Here is an 18,749-nt window from a genome sequence, read left to right as displayed (position 1 = left end):
CAACCAGATGGAGGCTAGCAATAAGGAAATAGAGAATATGAATACAATGGACCTGGAGGTAAACATAAATAAAGTAGCAATTTGTCACGCCCCGAGCTGAGGCCCTAGACGTGGCACGAACCCGATACTATTGGTAGTGTGAGCGAACATTTTGGCATATCACATGAGCATATAGATAACATAATGAATAGAGAGAAAATAGAATAGAATAAGAGTTCTTAAAGGATAAAGTCTTTCATCAATGTTCTTTAATATCACTTAACGTCTAAAGATACAATAGTCATGACAAATAATACTAAAAATTACACGATCTGTCTGGCAACTAAATCAGTCTATGAATCCTCTAATAAGTACCAATACTAAAATAAAAAAAATATAATAAAGTCATCATATCCCGTCCAACCTCCTGATAGAAAAGAGGCTCACCAATAGCAGACGATAGAGATCCTAATGAGGCACTTGACCGCAGACATGAGATCCAGAACCTACATCATGAAATGATGTAGTGCCAAAGGCGGTCTACACGTGGAATGTATTGGTATACAAAACCATTTTAGGAGGGTAGTACATCAAGAGATTAGAAATGACAACAATATTCAAACTTAAAAGAAGACAACTGGAAAGGAACAAGAATATAAGCTAAATTTATAATTGACCAGGTAAAGTAGATTTAATTCCTTTGATTATTTGTGAAAGAAAGTAGTGAACCGTCATAAACCACAATGTGAGTGCATGGAGTCTGATCTTAGCCAGATTAGCTAAGCCGTCCTATACCTTGCTGGGCATAAGACGTGACATGACATAATTTTCTAGCAAATATCCATGGTTAGCCCCTTTTTGGGACGCATGAAAAAAAGAGTCATCTGACTTGCGGAATAATCTCTATCCTATGTCGGTAAACATAGTTTCAGTCATTTGTCATTTGAACGTATGCCTTCACGGTCAGCTAACTAACTCTCTTATGCTCATGATGTTATCTTTATAAATTCATGTTCAGAGGTTAGATTTATTAGGATCATAAAGTTTTGTTTTTTAGTCGTTCTTGACTAGTATTCATAAGTTAGCTGCATTAGGCACATGTCTCGAGTTAGCCACTTTTGGCTTATTTTCGTGAGTTAGGCACTTTAGGCTCACGAATTCTGAATTAGCCATTTTATGCTCATACTTGATAAGTTACACCGTTCATTAATGTTATTGGAGACTCATGGAAAGTAGTATCATAATACATGTTGTCATGGTTCATAAGATCTAGACCTTATAACTTTATGAAGAATGAGATTCTAGATGTGTTCATGACACTTTTAGCATAGCTAAAGATTATGGAGATTATATATGATGCCATGAGGATATTCTTGAAGAAATTTCATAATGTTAGAAGTCTTGCGGACCTTATTATCATGTCAGTTCTACAAAAAAAAGGTTTCATAACATAGTGAAAATTTTAGAGATTTTGAAAGATTCAAGTCATTTTAGCATATTTAAAGGTTTCATAGTATGATGAGAATTATGGAGTAACTTCAAAGGTACTCATTTTTTAGCATAACCAATAGTGAAGAGACTCTAGTAATCATGGCAAAAATTCAGATCATTCAATCAATAAATATGGAAGTTCAAGAATTTTATAGAATACATGATTTAATAAGTCATAAGCTCTCCCAACACATACAAAATGAAGTCAAAGAAAGAGTAGATATGCTTAGAAGATCAAAAGTGCTAGGAGATGTCTACTTCGATCAATCGATTATGTAATTAGTTCTCTTTGTTGAGACTTAAGTTCCTTAGTTTTTTTCTTGCTAGAAAGTTGTTGTGTTCTTGTAACTTTCTTATTTTTCTGTAAGTTTCTTTTTGTCATTATAAGTCCTATTAATTTCTTATCGATGATAAGAACCAGATCCAACCAAAACCACATTCAACTAGTAATTACACACACTTAATAAACTTAGAGAGATTTAGCATGTCAACATACAATCTGGAATGGGTATCATCTTAATAGACAAAAGAGAACAATGCTTCTATCTAAAAAGGATTGTATGATTTTTACAAAAAAATGAATAAGTATTCTCGATTTGAGGTGATTTGCCAGATTTCCAGAGAACTTATTTCCAGAGAACCTATTTAAAGAGCTAGCATGATGGATGAAGATAAAGAAACTCCTGATTTCCTCGACAACTTAATTAAAGAACCTAGACATGTTAAGAGTAATTTGAACTATGAGAAACAATAGAAATAGTTCTACATACATCAAAGCGTTTGAAAATCTTGAGATTCGTAGAAGGGATTAGACTTGTTTTCTTGAACCAATTCCCTTAGATTCTTGAGAGCTGAATTTGAAAAGAGAACTGGGATTGCTGGATGCTGAAATGGTTTGTAAAATTTCTAGAGAAAGTGGCATTTTTTAATGTGTGTAATTGAGGAAGACAGATAGATTGTAACTGGTGGAGTTTTTAATGTGTGTAACTGATCCAGACAGAGAGTTGTAACTAATGGAGATTTTAATGTGTACAGCTGAGTGTGAGATGTTACACAATTAATGGAAACTTATTTACTAAGTAGATTGATACTTTCAAAGCCAGTCATGGGAAACAAACGAAAAAAGGAATAAGATAAAAATATACTCCAGTGCTTGCTAGACAAATAAGAAGTACAAAATCAAAATCCAACAAACCTCAATGAATGCTCTAATAAGGAATATTAGATCGGTGAAAACTCAAAGAGCTTTCACTGGACTAATTACTTTACAAAAGAGGATCCAATTTTACTTTGTGGGAATAATGGAATTGTTCGAAGACAGTCAAAAGCTATAGGGATATAGAAGAAAGCTGAGAATGTAGCATAATGGCAAATGTAAATGAGAAAATGTGAGCATTTGTAAATGCTACAATTGAGTACACACCGGTAGTAGATGAGGAGCAACAACTAGATTTAATACTGGTAAATTAGGGAAATAGATTAGCACTACTAGTTACTTTGTTATATGCTAAATGCACACAAGTAGGGTGATTATTATTATGAGAATCATAGAATGATCTGACAGGATCCATGCAATTCCTATGGCTGGTGGAAGGTAAATTCAATGAATTTATAATGAGGAAGAAGAGTTGAGAACACATTTAGTTATAGCAACAAAAATAAAAGATTTTAATCCCGATATCAATTTATATAACTGTCACGACCCAACTTTTGAGTCATGATGACACCTACCATAATGCACCATTACGTAAGCCGACACCATAATTCGAAACTAACACAATGGGTTACCTTGGTGGAAATGTCCAAAACGGACCCTATATAGGAACACAATACAACAATAGTTCACAAAAGAAACAACTGACATCCGAATACCAATCCCATGACCTGATAGTATAAGTACAAAAGCAACTCTACATCTGATAACAAAAATTAAAACTCAAAGTCTAATAAATTTAAATAGTCTTAAATGGTCTCATACATTCGCCTAAAATAGAAAAGATAGAATAAGGATAGCAGGGAAAAATGGCAACTTAATACGGGAATTCCTAGCTCGAGACCTTTCACATGAAGCCAAGCACGTGAGTTGCAATGACTCCAAGCCTTGTTCACATTCTTGGCCATGTGTGAGGCCCTTGTAAGCCTATCTAAGGGCCTATATTTAATAAAATGTAAAGAGGCCCACTCAGACACCCCAAACCCACCCACTTAAATGCCAAGGTAATTAGGTCTTTGTCCTTCCTTTCTAAGTGACTATATAAGCCATGTAATAGGGCTAGTCTTGCTTTAGTTGGTTCCTATTATTCAAGAAACAAAGACTTGTAAATTTTTGACTTCTCTTTCTCATCATTTGGAGAGGCCAAAACCAAATTCTCACTAGTAGAGTGATACTAGTGTTGTATCTTGGCTAGAAACTAGGTTCTTGAGGTTATTCGAGTTCCTCTTGGTCCAAGTAAGGACTTGGTATTGATATTTATTAGTCTTAGGGTCCTTTCTCTTGTTAGGGTTCTTATATTAATGAATATTGTGTGCTAAGTTTCTATCTCTTTCTTTGTAAATCTTGTTAACATTGTGTTGTTGAATATAAAAGTGTAGTGAAGCCGTGTGGGTCTCTTTCGATTCACTAGCAATATTATCTTTGTTGTTCTTGTTGTTAAACTCACTTTTCTAGTTCAAACAAGTGTTGCAAGCCTAGTGAAGCCGTGTGTGGCCATTTTCGATTCACTAGCACTTTGTTGTTCATCTTGTTGTTCTTGTGTTGGTTGGAATCTCTTGATACACACTTAGCATTGTATCACAACTCGAAATTCAAGAGCTCACTGTATCTCCTGATGATCAACACAGCATGATCTCGACTCAACGGAGGCAACTAGAACTCAGGTCTGCACCAAAAGGGTACAGAAGTGTACTATGAGTACCAAAACATGGGTACTCAGTAGGCATCATTGGCCGACTGAGCTAAATTCTAATATAAGGATGATATAAAGTAAGACAATAACTTAAAGTCAAGGTATAGGATCGAACCTAAATCTTTATTGATATCACTATATAAAATAACTAATCTACTACGACAATAGCATAACATATCATATAAACATCTACCATAATCGTCATACAAATGAGTAGTCATTTTGGAAGTGTAAAGCCATATATATACAATAACAACCACATATTTACCATAATCGACACCATCATTAGAATATAAAGCACAAGAACTTACCATGACGTCCCATACCATCGGGAAGTACACTCAAAAGAACACAACAAAGAACTCATCACACCCCTACTACCGGAGAGTACACCAAAAGATCAATCCATCAATATATCAAGGCATAACTACACAAACAACTCACCAAAGTCGCAGGTTGCACATTCCCGCCATGGTCTCTTACCGAGGTCTACAATCATTATCAATACTGCAATTAAGTTTACAGCATATCATGAAGCTACAAGTTACCGTATCATCATACTATCATTACCTCTTCCATAATTACCGCATCATCATACCATCATTACCTCTTTAGGATTAACTGGGCATCTTGATAATATCAACATATCCTCCAGATTTACCAGGCATCATATAACATCATTATATCCTCTGGATTCACCGGGTATCATTATAACATCATTACCTCTTTCGAATTAACCGAGCATTATCATAATATCAACATATCCTCTGAATTTATCAGGAATCATTATATCATTAGCACATCTCCTAAGACAACGCACATTCTCATACATATGTTATCAAATCAATGAACATGTACAAGCCACAATAATAGACTATAAATCATGCAAGGTAACACATATCATCATACTTTATAATTAGTCGTCACTACATAATATAAGTAGATATATAAGCATGAATATCAAAATGACATACGCAATCACCACTTTTTCAAGGTTATCATGTTTATTAGCAAGTTAATTACAAGTCAAGTGTATGCTTGATAGTCGTCTCTTTTATTCCCACATTTCACAGTACTAACCCAAAAAGGGAAATCGTTCACATAAGCATTATCTTAATGATTAGACTTGGTTCATAGCAAGAGTTATAACATAATTAGAGGTTCACTTGGTGACCTAATCGATAAATCAAGCAATAGTATAACCATAAGTTCAATACAGAAGGCTTTCCTCCATTTATCATCTAAAACCCTTCCCAATCTCACAATATATCAATAATTATACTACAATCAAGCTCAATCTATCTACAAGTAAACCTAATCTACCTCGAGTTCAATTGCTCATGAACCAACAAGCTTTGCCTTCCCTTTTCTTGAAGCTTCTTCATCTTTCACAAGCCAAGCTATTAACAACATAATCTAAGCGTCATTACAAGAACAATAACACCCATTATGGCATCATTATTCCATGAGTCCAAAATGACACCAAACACCCCAAGTGGGTCCACCTTCGAAAAATGAGCTTCGAGACCAACCCATTGTTTAAACATCATTAGAGAGCTATAACCCTCAAGAAATTTTAGTATCAACCACATTTGTGGATATAATTGAGCCTCAAGGACTTTGGGTTTTTATTTTTTTTGGAAAGTAATACCAAATTTCAAGGAATCTTACCTTTGATTTATAGCAAAAATGAATTACACAAGTTATTCAAGCTTCTAATCAATCCTCAAGACTCACTTTCAAGTCAACAAATCTTCATGGTTGCTAGGGTTCTCAAAAAGGTGAATAATGCCCCAAAAATTGGCCAAATGGGCCTTTGATACGAGTTTAAATGGGCCCGTAAGATCAAAACTTATTTTTGACCTCCCAAACCCATTCAGACTCTATTTTTTGCAAATGAACTACGTAACCCCAAAATATTTAACATTTCAAACGCATTTGTGAAGTTTGATTTTCCATTCGAGGTAATTTAGGCCACTTGTGTGTCCCACACCCATAGATTTTGATTTCTGACTTTTCGAATAATGGGTCAAAATAAGCTCGAGTGTTGTGGGATCCGAACCAAGGGTATACCTATCCTAAAGTAGATAATACATAGCTACTGGCGCAGTCAAAATTTACATCCGAAATCATTTTACTAATGTTTTTGCTTGACGGCCATTTGGAATCGACGAAGAGTTCTAAATGGGAAATTGGCTCTGAAAACCAACGAACTACCCGGTAACTAAATTATCAGTACCAACAAGTCATAAAAAACTTGGGGCATCTTTGGAGAAGCTTAAATAGTTGGAATACGCATAAATATGGTAAATGACCTGAAGGGTCATTACAATATCCACTACTAAAAGGACTTTCATCCCAAAAAGTCAAGGAACAGAAAGAATCTTATAGGCACGAAGGGACGAGGTATTAGGCCCGCATGCTCCAAGCATGACTTCCAAGGTAACCTCCATGAGGAGAGAACACTTGTAAGAGATTTCACCACAGGTATCTATTTTTCAACCAACACCCTCACTTTACTTCCCAAACAAGCAAAACTCTACTTTAACCACTAACTGGCCTCCAACTGAACTTAAAAGATTGATGTAGGAAAATCTGAACCACAACACACTGATACTATCTCGATACCCACAAAAATCAACAAAGGCTTGTCCAAGCCAAACCGACCTAAGTCATGAGTCATACCATTGACTCCCAAATCCAAATATAATATTCTTCTACCAATCCACTCCGAACCAGAAGAAAAATCACCTGAGTCTCGCCTATGCAATCTCATCACTGAGAACTCAAAGAACTGAAGCTGATCCGCTGAAAGTCCATAGGAGAAACATGAGAATAAGTTCATAAGGTGCTATTTGGGCACACAAATGCAGATAATCAAGGAGCGCAATCTATGCCAATGCTGCAATTGGTCCAGATAAAAATCAAACCAAAATCCTGAAGTCCAAGGTATAACTACTCATCACTAAATATTTCTCTTCAGGATGTCTCATCAATTGAGAATAAAGTCATACTGAATCCATCTCAAGTATATTACTCCCATTGAGTAAATCATCCAAAATTCCCAAAGAAAATGAAAAACTCTAAGTCAATACAAAAATAGCCAATACAGGGCCCAGGGGCTGTCGTCCGAACAATTATCAACTATAATCCAATCGAAGTCTAGATGGCCGAATAGGTAAACACAGAGTAGGCTTAATCAGCCTATAATTAAAATCTAAATAAAGGCAAGTCTAAAACAAAATCTGCACACAAGCTCTATAATACTAAGCTGAAATCTCAATACCAAGGCTGAATTGCTTGGTCTTAAATATCTAAACCAAGACTAAAAATGGGTAGGCATTAATTCCCCAAATCGATCATAATTTTGATTTGCCATTCCAAGGAGTCAAATCAAAAACTGAGCCAATAAGTCTATATCAATGTCAACTATCTCCAATCGACTCTAGTATTTGAATCTGACATATCCAAGATAAATCATACCAAGCCACAGTCGAGACATATCTGAAGAGCAAAATTGCCACAGGGATAACCACTGTTCAAAAACACAAGCAATCAACTCTGTATCAGTTGGAGGGAACAAAATGTAGTCGCAAAATATAAATCATGTAAAAGGATAAATCACTGGCTGAAAATGCATATAACCTACTCCATATCAACTGGAGGGCTTGAACTACTCAAACCTACTAAAAAACTTCCTAAGATTGAAAACCACACCTATAAAGGCTACTCTCACAACTTAGAGAAATGCAACTTTAGTCGACGACTAATCAATCTAACACTCCATCCCAAAAAAGAAATAGACATAAAAGAAGAACAAACCTCAAACTGTTCAATCTTACAAATAGCTATATCAAAAAGAATAGCCAAGGCGAAAACCTTTGCAACCTAAAAGGCAAGTCTAAGGATCTCAGACTCAATAATAGGCAATGTAACTAAATTACCAACTCTAGGGTCATAATAGAACCATAAAAGATCAACCTGCCTTTCGATATCACAATACATCCCCGAATTAATCTAATAAAGCTAGCCAAGAGGGAACACAGTCAACCTCGCCACGCTAGGGGAAATAAATCATCAACTCGGGCTATATCTACTAAAGCCACTGAATAATATCACAAGAAAATAAAAGTCTAACTAGATAACACTAGTCTATACAGCTACCCAACAAGAATCAATTACATAAGGAAATAGTATCAAGTAATATCAATAATCCCCACACAGTGGTAGAAATAGCAACAACAACATCAATATCAATATACTAAACTGGTGGTACCAAAAATGAACATCAACATCATGTACCACTCAAGGTCCACAACAAGACTAACATGCTAAGATAAATGGGACTCGAACCCAATCCACACCCATAAGGGAACAACATCAATATGGGTCTACTTCATCCACTACTAAAAGAAATAAACCATGAAATAGTAACATAATCATAAATCTAATAACAAGGCACAAAATAACCAATATCAATTCATCAAGGCATATAATCACCAATGGGTATGAAAACCCCAATACATATAATAAAAATAAAGGCAGGAAATAAAAGAACACCAGTCGTGGCGACATCCACAATCACATGCCTGACGAGCATAGAAAAATAAATTTGAATCGGTCAAACTCGGACCGACTAACTGAATCATCAATCGAGGCACCACACACACTATCTCTAATTGAAGATGCTACAACATTACAGGGATGATCTGAATGAGCTGAATGACTAGAATTCCATGTCGAGGACACTTTCTAGATCAGTAGTCAATTTCTCTGTAGTGGTAGTAATTCTTGAAGCATCAACATGGCAGGGACACAAACTGATCTCAAATCATTGGAAAACTGATGCTGAGAAGAATCTCTAGAATTATGTGCATCCTTATGCAATCATAGCTTATCTCAGGGACTATAGGCTGGCGGAATAGAATCTAACTCTGTCTGATCAACTATCTAAGATTCTGAAATACTAACTACGTAGAATCGATAGACTGCAAATAAAGATGAACTCTACTGGAAGGATCCTCACTCCTGAATATAATACCAATAACATTATACTGATGGCATAGCCTTTTGTTGCCACTTTTATAATCCTCAAGACCCATGCTTTCTATGGTCCTCTCATAATTGACAACCTGAGAGAAGAAAGAATTGGTTGCTAGCAAGTGCTTCGTTGCCAAACGAAGTGGCAATGCTAAACCTCTATGATTCTATGCACCTTGCCCAGCTCAGAAGGATATAACATAGGAATAAGTTTGGCCCAATCAAGAAATCCAATCTCATATTCAAAAACTGATAAAGAAGCCTAGTGAACACCAATAGATCTAACTCTAGTCTAAGAACTACTCGATGAATCAAATCCCACTGATGGCTGTAAAGGAGCTACAATATGACTTAGATTCCCAATGCTGAACCTTAAAGGCTGAAGTAGTCACAAGCTCAATTAGAGCCTAAGCTGGCCCAAATCTTTTTAGGCTATCTCTGATAATCTTTGATATCCGTATCTGACTCTCTAATCTGATGCTGCACTAAAACTTTAGAAGCGCGTATTAAAGTTTCATCCGCATCTATCGATAATGTTGCATCATCCTTCAGGGATAGAATAGAGTAAAAGAAAGTTCTTGAGGTTCATAGGAATGAGAACACACAATAAGGAATTAGAAAGTGAATTTCCTAAAATGTCACTGTAGCCTCCTAAAGATAGGTTACAGATGTCTCCGCACCGATCCGCAGGACTCTACTGACACTTAGCTCTTGTACTAACACACCAATTAAACCTAGGCTCTGATACCAATTTGTCACAACCCAATTTTTGAGTTATGATGACACCTACCATAACCTACCAGTAGGTAAGCCGACACCGTAACCCAGAGCTAATGCAATAGGTTACCTTGATGGAAATGTCCAACACGGACCCTGTATAGGAACACAATACAATAATATTCCACAAACGAAATAATTGACATTCGAATATCAATCTGACCTAATAGTATAAGTACAAGAGCAACTCTAAATCTAAAAATAGAAATACCAACTCGAAGTCTAATAAACTTAAATAGTCTGAATTGATCTCATACATTTGCCTCGAATACAAAAGTCAGAATAAGGATAGATGGGAAAGAGGGCTACTCAAACTCCAAGAGCTCACCCTATCTCCTAATGATCAACAAGGCATGATATTGACTCAACGGAGGCAACTAGAACTCAGGTCTGTGCCAAAATAGTATAGAAGTATAGTATGAGTACCAAGACACGGGTATTCTATAGGTGTCATCGGCCAACTGAGCTAAAATTTAACATAAGGATGATATAAAGTAAGACAATAACTTAAAGTCAAGGTATAGGATCGAACTTCAATCTTCTTCGATATCACTATATAAAATAACTAATCTACTAGGGAAATAGCATAATGTATCATATTAACATATACTATAATTGTCATACAAATGAGTAATCATTTTAGAAGTGTAAAGCCATATATATACAATAAAAATCATGTATTTACCATAATCAACACAAACCATCATTAGAATATAAAACACAAAAACTTACCATAACGTCCCATATCACCAGAGAGTACACCAAAAGATCAATCCATCAATATATCAAGACACAACTACACAAGCAACTCACTAAAGTCGCGAGTTGCACATTCCTTCCATGACCTCTTACCGAGGGTTTACAATCATTATCAATACCGCAATTTAGCACAACGAAACTGATATCACCATAACATAGTAGGATAGTTACTTATTCTCTATTTCATTGATGAACTCCAAGTCTAGTCTATATTAGCTAATCACCATATCCATGAAGCACTAGTTTACAAGTCTTATAGTTTACTAGTCATCAAATAAGGAAAAGTTAAAAGTTACCAACACTATAATTTATTCACCTATCTCAAGGCCATTTTCTAGTTAGCATGCTCATTATATAAGTCGTCAATTAAGCCACCATTGCATCACATGCTAGATGTAAACTTAACTATTCATTATACAATACTAAGATCAATATTATTAGGCATGTTACAACCTTAAGGACAAGTTTCCATATTTTAACCAGGTAAGGTCCACCAACTAGTTTATGAGGCTTCTAGCCCACAACTCATAGTCATTTATTAAAGACAACTAGTTATCACATAAGCTACTTTATTAGAAAAAATTTCATAACATGAACATTTATCCTAGTCAAGTAGATTTACTAGGTAAGCCCTTGGTTCTACAAAAAATTACACATATCAATTAGCCTTAAACCAATACTCGACATAATCCACTTCTAGTTACAAATTAGAATTAATATGAGTTACATCTCTTAAGTAGTGATTAGTGATGAAGAATTATTAATAATCTACCAAGGAAGGCATCATGTCTCAAATGCATAAACGGGTTTAGCCACACACGGCATAACCCCACATATGTCCATATATTCATATATACTCACCACACACCATATCATAATAACATCATTACCTCTTCCAAATTAATCGGGAATTATCACAACATCAACATATCCTTTGGAGTATCGAGCATCATCATAATATCATTACCTCTTCCGAATTAATCAGGCATAATCATAATATCAATATATCCCTCGGATTTACTAGTCATCATCATAACATCATTATATCCTCCCAATTTACCTGGTATCATCATAACAGCATTATCTCTTCCGGATTAACAGGGCATCATCATAATATCAACACATCCTATGAATTCATCAAGCATCTTCATAACATCATTACCTATTTCGAATAAATTGGGCATTATCATAATATCAACATATCCTCTGGATTCACCAAGTATTATTATAACATTATTATATCCTCCAAATTCACCAGGTATTATCATAACATAATTATTGCTTCCAGATTAGTCGGGCATCATCATAATATCAATATATCATCCGTATTCGTCGGACATCATTATAACATCATTATATCATTTGGATTCACCAGTTATCATTATAACATCACTACCCATTCCAAATTAACCAGGCATCATTATAATATCAACATATCCTCCAAATTCACCGGGTATCATCATATCATTAGCACATCTCCCAAGACAACCAGCATTTACATACAAATGTAATCAAATCAATGAACATGTACAAGCCACAATAATAGAGTATAAGTGATGCAAGGTAACACATATCATCATACTTTACAATTAGTCATCACTACATAATATAAGTAGATACATGAGCATGAATATCTAAATGACATGCGCAATCACTACTTTTCCAAGGTTATCATATTTATTTGCAAGTCAATTATAAGTCAAGTGCATGCTTGCTAATCGCCTCTTTTATTCCCATATTTCATAATACTAACCCAAAAAGGGAAATCGTTCATATAAGCATTAGCTTAATCATTAGACTTGGTTCATATCAAGAGTGGTAACATAATTAGAGGTTCAAACGGGGCCATCTATATTCTAGAATGGTGAATATTATTATAAGCGGACTCAATCAATGGAAAATGATTATCCAAACTACCTTTGAAATCAAGAGCACATGCCCTCAACATATCTTCTAGAGCTTGGATGGTCCTCTCTGCTTGACCATCTGTCTGAGTGTAGAAAACTGAACTAAGATGGACTTGGGTACCAAGACCCTTCTGAAAGGCTCTCCAAAACTAGAAAGTGAAGTGAGTACCCCTTTTTTAAAATATAGACAAGGGAACTCCATGCAGCCTGCAACTTAGCATAATCTTCAGCTATGTAAGATGTGTGAACTGGCAAGAAATACGCTGACTTAGTCAATCTATCAACAATAACCCAAATTGAATCATACTGACGACGCAAATGGGGTAAACAGGTCACAAAATCCATATTCACCTTTCCCACTTCCAAGTGGGGATACCAAACTCTTGCAATGAACCACCGGGTATTTGGTGCTCTACCTTAACCTACTGATAAGTTGCTCACTTTGCTACAAAGTCTGCTATATCCTTCTTCATATCAATCCATCAATAGATTTCCCGCAAGTTGCAGTACATCTTGGTAGCACCTGGATGAATGAAATAACATGTACCATGTTCTTCCTCCATAATCCGTTGTCTCAAATCATCAAAACATGGCACACACAACCTACCTTGGTATCTCAACATGCCATTTCCCCCTTAGGAGAAGACATCTACCTTTTGGTCTTTAACTAACTCCGTAAGTTTGACCAAACTAGAACCCTTGTCTTGCATCTCCTTTACTTTTGAAAGTAGGGGAGATTCGGAACTACTCTAAACCCTAAGATTCCCTTCGGTTGAATCAACCAACCTAACATCCAATCTAGCCAAACGATGAAATGCTTGAGCTAATTCTTTCTTATCATTCTCCACATGAGCAACACTGCCCATAGACAACCTACTGAGGTTATCTGCCACTACATTGGACTTGCCTGGATGATACAACAAACTTATATCATAATTCTTCTGCAATGCTAAACATCTTCTCTTACGAAGATTCAACTCCCTCTGGGTAAACACATACTGCAAACTTTTATGATCCGTGAACACATTCACATGCACACCATACAGATAGTGCCTCTAGATTTTCAAGGCAAACAAGTGAGTCGAGTCTTTAATTCCTAAAAACTCTTTTCGTAGGAATTTGATCACTGGAACTTAACTTTGTTTTGGGTCAATCTTGACATAGGGGATGCAATAGATGAGAAACCTTCAACAAAATAGTGGTAATAGCCAGCTAAACCCAAGAAACTTCTAATGCCTGATAGATAAATAGGTCTAGGCAAATTTCTTATGGCTTTCGTCTTATGGGGATCGACTTTAATGCCATTGCCGAAAATAATATGACCGAGAAAGGCTACTGATCTTAGCCAAAATTCACACTTATTGAATTTAGCATAGAATTGGTGATCTCTAAGAGTCTGTAACACAATTCTAAGATGGTCTACATGATCATCCTCACTACGAGAGTAGAAAGAATTTCATCTATTAATACTATAAAAAATATGTCTAGATACTATTTGAACACTTTGTTCATTAAGTCCATAAAAGCTGCTGGGGCATTAGTTAGCCCAAAAGATATGACTAGAAACTCAAAATGACCATAACGGGTTCTGAAAGCTATCTTTCGAATATCACATTGTAACGCCCCGAAAAATGGGTCCCGGAGCGTCACACGGTGCTTGAGGCTATGAGTAGCCCCAAGCTAACCCTTTGAGCCATTTTCATTCAGTTCAACATAAATCAATGGGGTTTCCATAAATAACCCTCAAATATCAACAGAGTAATCATCATCCAAGAATAAAAGAATTTTAAAAAGATAACAAAATATGACTTATTAGTCAACTCCCAACATCTATACTAGTCTGACAAGCCTCTAAGAAAATCAATAAAACCATCGAGCCATTAAGACATGCCCCAACTGACTCATACTCAGTTACCAAATGTAAAAAATTTCGTGAAACCAACATCGGACATCACGTCCTTGGAACATGAGGACTCACCACAACAGAGGATGTAGAACAGCGTGCCCGAAGAATCATTATCAAACCTGGAACTGAGCACCTAAACCTATAATTTGAGCAAATGTAGCCTACATCCGAAGATGTGGGTTAGTACCATGGAAAGGAACTGAGCATATGGGGGTGTATGCAGTTTTATAAACATCATCATCATAAATATTTATAAGAAATATGCAGGATGTATGAAAGACTCACATAGCCCGAAGAAAATTATCATAATCATGAGAGAATGAAATATGTACAATAACACATATGAGTCATCATATAATTTGTCAATCACTTTCAGTTCATCAAGAATATCAATTCTCATAATGTAAATAACATTTAAATCTTTTAAAAGAATAACTTTCACAATTCCACTTTTAAATCACTTCATCATTCACCATAGACATAAGAAAACACACACACACTGGGAGATCCTATAACCAGCATAAACCATGTGAGCTACACGGAGTCCCACGTACAACCCATGTTGAGTCATCCTATCCTTGCCATCGGAGTAGGACTATCGATATCAAATCCACACAAACTAGTGATCACTATATAAATTAGCCTCAGGCTCACTTCTATGGGGGCACATAGTTCCAGGGAAGTAAGGTCTCTTTATACCTCCCACTGGTGCTAAAGATTTCTCTCGGACTTAGCTCAGATTATTTCAAAGACAATCCACAACAAAATAATTTCAGTAATATATAAATATACATCGGGAGCCATCATGCTTCCCATCTATCAAAATCAACCACGTTGTGGATTTCTTTCACACTCGAGTTCAAAACAACTTCATTAAGATCAAAAGGTCAAATCATTCAAAATATCTCAAATATTCAACATCAACGTGCTTATAACATACACTTTCTCAAAAAAACACAATTTCCAATGGGGATTCACGACCAAAATAGCAAAATCATGAGAAATATCGTTCAAGATCCATGCTTTATATCTCCACACATGTAAATTCATCTTTCAAAATCATAAACATCAAGATTTCATAATAATCATCATAAGATATGGGTTTATGCTTCAAATTCATAAAAATCAAATAAAAATCATGCCTTTGTAAAGAAAATTACTTTTGGGCACAAGAACGAAAGAGAGTTCTTATTGAAAAACCCCACATACCTTGAATGATGAACTTTAGATCGACACTCGTTTTTGAGATGTTAATCGTGCCTTTGAATGATGGTTCTTGGAGTTCTTGAACTAGGAACTTGGAATCTTGAATAAATTTGCAGAATTAATGGTGAACTTTGGAGGTTCTTGAAGTTGGATGTAGGAGCTTAGGGTTTTTCTTTTGAGGGAATTTGATGAAATATAACATATAATGCTTCTAATAGGTTTTAATATAGGGTTTGGATGGATTTTGGGTGAGGGGGAATGACCAAAACACCCCTAAAAATTAAATAATTCTCGAATTTGTCCTTTGGTGGACTATTTTTATAGTTTGAAGTAGATCAACTATAACGTTTTACTTCGATATCTAAATTGGATGAAACCAATTTCATTAGAAAGAGGACTCTCATATCTTTCCGTTGATATATAGTATCTCACCCAGATCATTGTGTACGAGGAGTTATGATCGTTTGAAGTTGACCCAAAAATTCACTTTTGATAGGATGAAGTAGATAGACCATAAATTTTTGCTCCGATAGACAAATTGGATGAAACTAATTTCATTGGAAAGAGGACTCACAGAGCTGTCCGTTGATATATAGTAGATCACCTAGATCATTATGTACAAGGAGTTATGATCATTTAAAGTTGGAGTAAAAATACGCCAGGCCTCAGTACTTTTTCTTGCACGTTTTATTGTTCACTACTATTCACGGTTCGATCAGAATGTTCATAACTCATCGCTCGGGTGTCATTTTTGGATGATCCACATATTTTTGGAAAGCTTATTTGATACTCTACCAAATGGTGGGTCATAATCTAAGACATTTCGTATGAAAATTTTTTTAATTCATTCTAGAAGATAGAACCCAACACATTTACGCACAAAATTTCAACGAAAATTTTTTTGGGGTATTACACACATTCCCTTACTTTAAGCTGATGATAGCTGGATCTAAGGTCTATCTTGGAAAAGTAACTTGTACCTTGGAGTTGATCGAACAATTCATCAATTCTAGGAAGAGGGTATTTGTTTTTGACTGTAACTTTATTCAGCTGGCGATAATCAATGCACATACAAACAAAACCATCTTTCTTTCGTATGAATAGGACTGGAGCACCCCATGGAGAAACACTAGGACTTATGAGACCTTTATCTAAAAGATCTTTAAGTTTCTCTTTCAACTCCTTAAGCTTTGTGGGAGCCATACGATATGGAGGGATAGAAATAGGCTAAGTATCTGGGAGAAGGTCAATGCCAAATTCTATTTTCCTATCGGGAGGTACCCCTGGTAAATCTTTCAAAAAAACATCAAGAAACTTATTAACTACACTGACTGACGGAATAGTTGGAGTCTCAGATGTAGTGTCTTTACCTTGAACAAGATAATAGATACATCCCTTGGAAATCAACTTTCTGGCCTTAAGACAAGATATGAAATGATTCTTGGGAAACACTAAATTGCTTGACTACTCAAAGAATGTCTCATCTAGAAATTGAAACTTCACCACTCTGGTGCACAATCTATGGTTGCATAATAAGAATGAAGCTAGTCTAACCGAGAATAAGATCAAAATCAACTATATCTAACTCTATTAGGTCTGCTAACATGAGCTTATGAAGGACAGTGCTAGGATACTTTCTATAAATCTGTTTGGCAACAACTGACTCACCTACTAGGGTAGAAACCATGAAAGGCTCGGGGCTCTTTTCTGAACTTATCTCAAAATTTACCACAACTAATGGGGTCACATAAGAGAAACTCGACCAAGGGTATAACAATACATAAACATCAATATGAAAGACACGAAGCATACCAGTAACAACATCTAGTGAATCTTCTTGCTCCTGGAAGGATGGTAAAACATATAACCTATTGAAAGAACATATCACTTATTCCTAACACAAAAATTTAAAATTTACTCCAAAAATTGAAAAAGAATACTGGGTTCAAAGGTGCTCCCTTACAAAAATTGAAAAGAACAAACAAGGGGTGGGGTGAAGTGTGCCCTTACTAGGCTGACACTAACAAAACTAAAGCTAAAAACTAACAAAACAAAAATCTTCTTGTAATTTTTTCAAACTTAACCAAAAACTAACAAAACAACTAAGAATCAAAATCCTATAGCAATTTCTCAACCGATAACATGGGAAGATTCCCCACCTCACACTTAAAAACACATTTGGTCCCCAATGTATACTCAAAAGTAAGGATAGAAATATGCCCTGAGGCCTCTAGGCCTAGATTGTCGCATCTTTAAACATCAATAAGGTTGGGTGGACACCACACCCATTCTTTACCAAGCTTCTTATCTCGAGTTTTCGATACTCAGACTTTCCATCAACATGTGAATCCATAAAAACTATGTGAAATAAAAACTAAAGTACAACAATAAAATATCTACATTAACTAGGGTTTCCTCCATAGCAGTGCTCGATTTAGTGTTGTGGCACGACTCTTATCACTACATCTCAACCGTAGTCCTTCATTATTTTCCTCCTACTCGGAGGTCATTTTCTCTCTCTTTTTTGACCTATTAAGTATTTAATCTCAAGGTCTGCATCCTTTTCAACAATAGCATTTTTAGAATCTTCTTTCTACTTCTCAATATTGATCATAAGTGGTGGCTCGAGAAACTCTATGAGAAAGTTCAAAGAGGTCGTTGTTAGTTTGCACTCCACCACCCCACACTCATCCACTTCCATGGCTATAATCATGAACAAGTATTTGTAGTACAAAGGTAGATTTAGTGGTTTTTAGACTTTCAATACAACCTCTTCAT

The sequence above is a fragment of the Capsicum annuum genome, unplaced genomic scaffold (genome assembly GCF_002878395.1).
Source record: "Capsicum annuum cultivar UCD-10X-F1 unplaced genomic scaffold, UCD10Xv1.1 ctg3492, whole genome shotgun sequence".
NCBI lineage: Eukaryota > Viridiplantae > Streptophyta > Magnoliopsida > Solanales > Solanaceae > Capsicum > Capsicum annuum.
The sequence above is the reverse complement of the archived record's forward strand: the minus strand, read 5'-3'. Positions refer to the sequence as shown.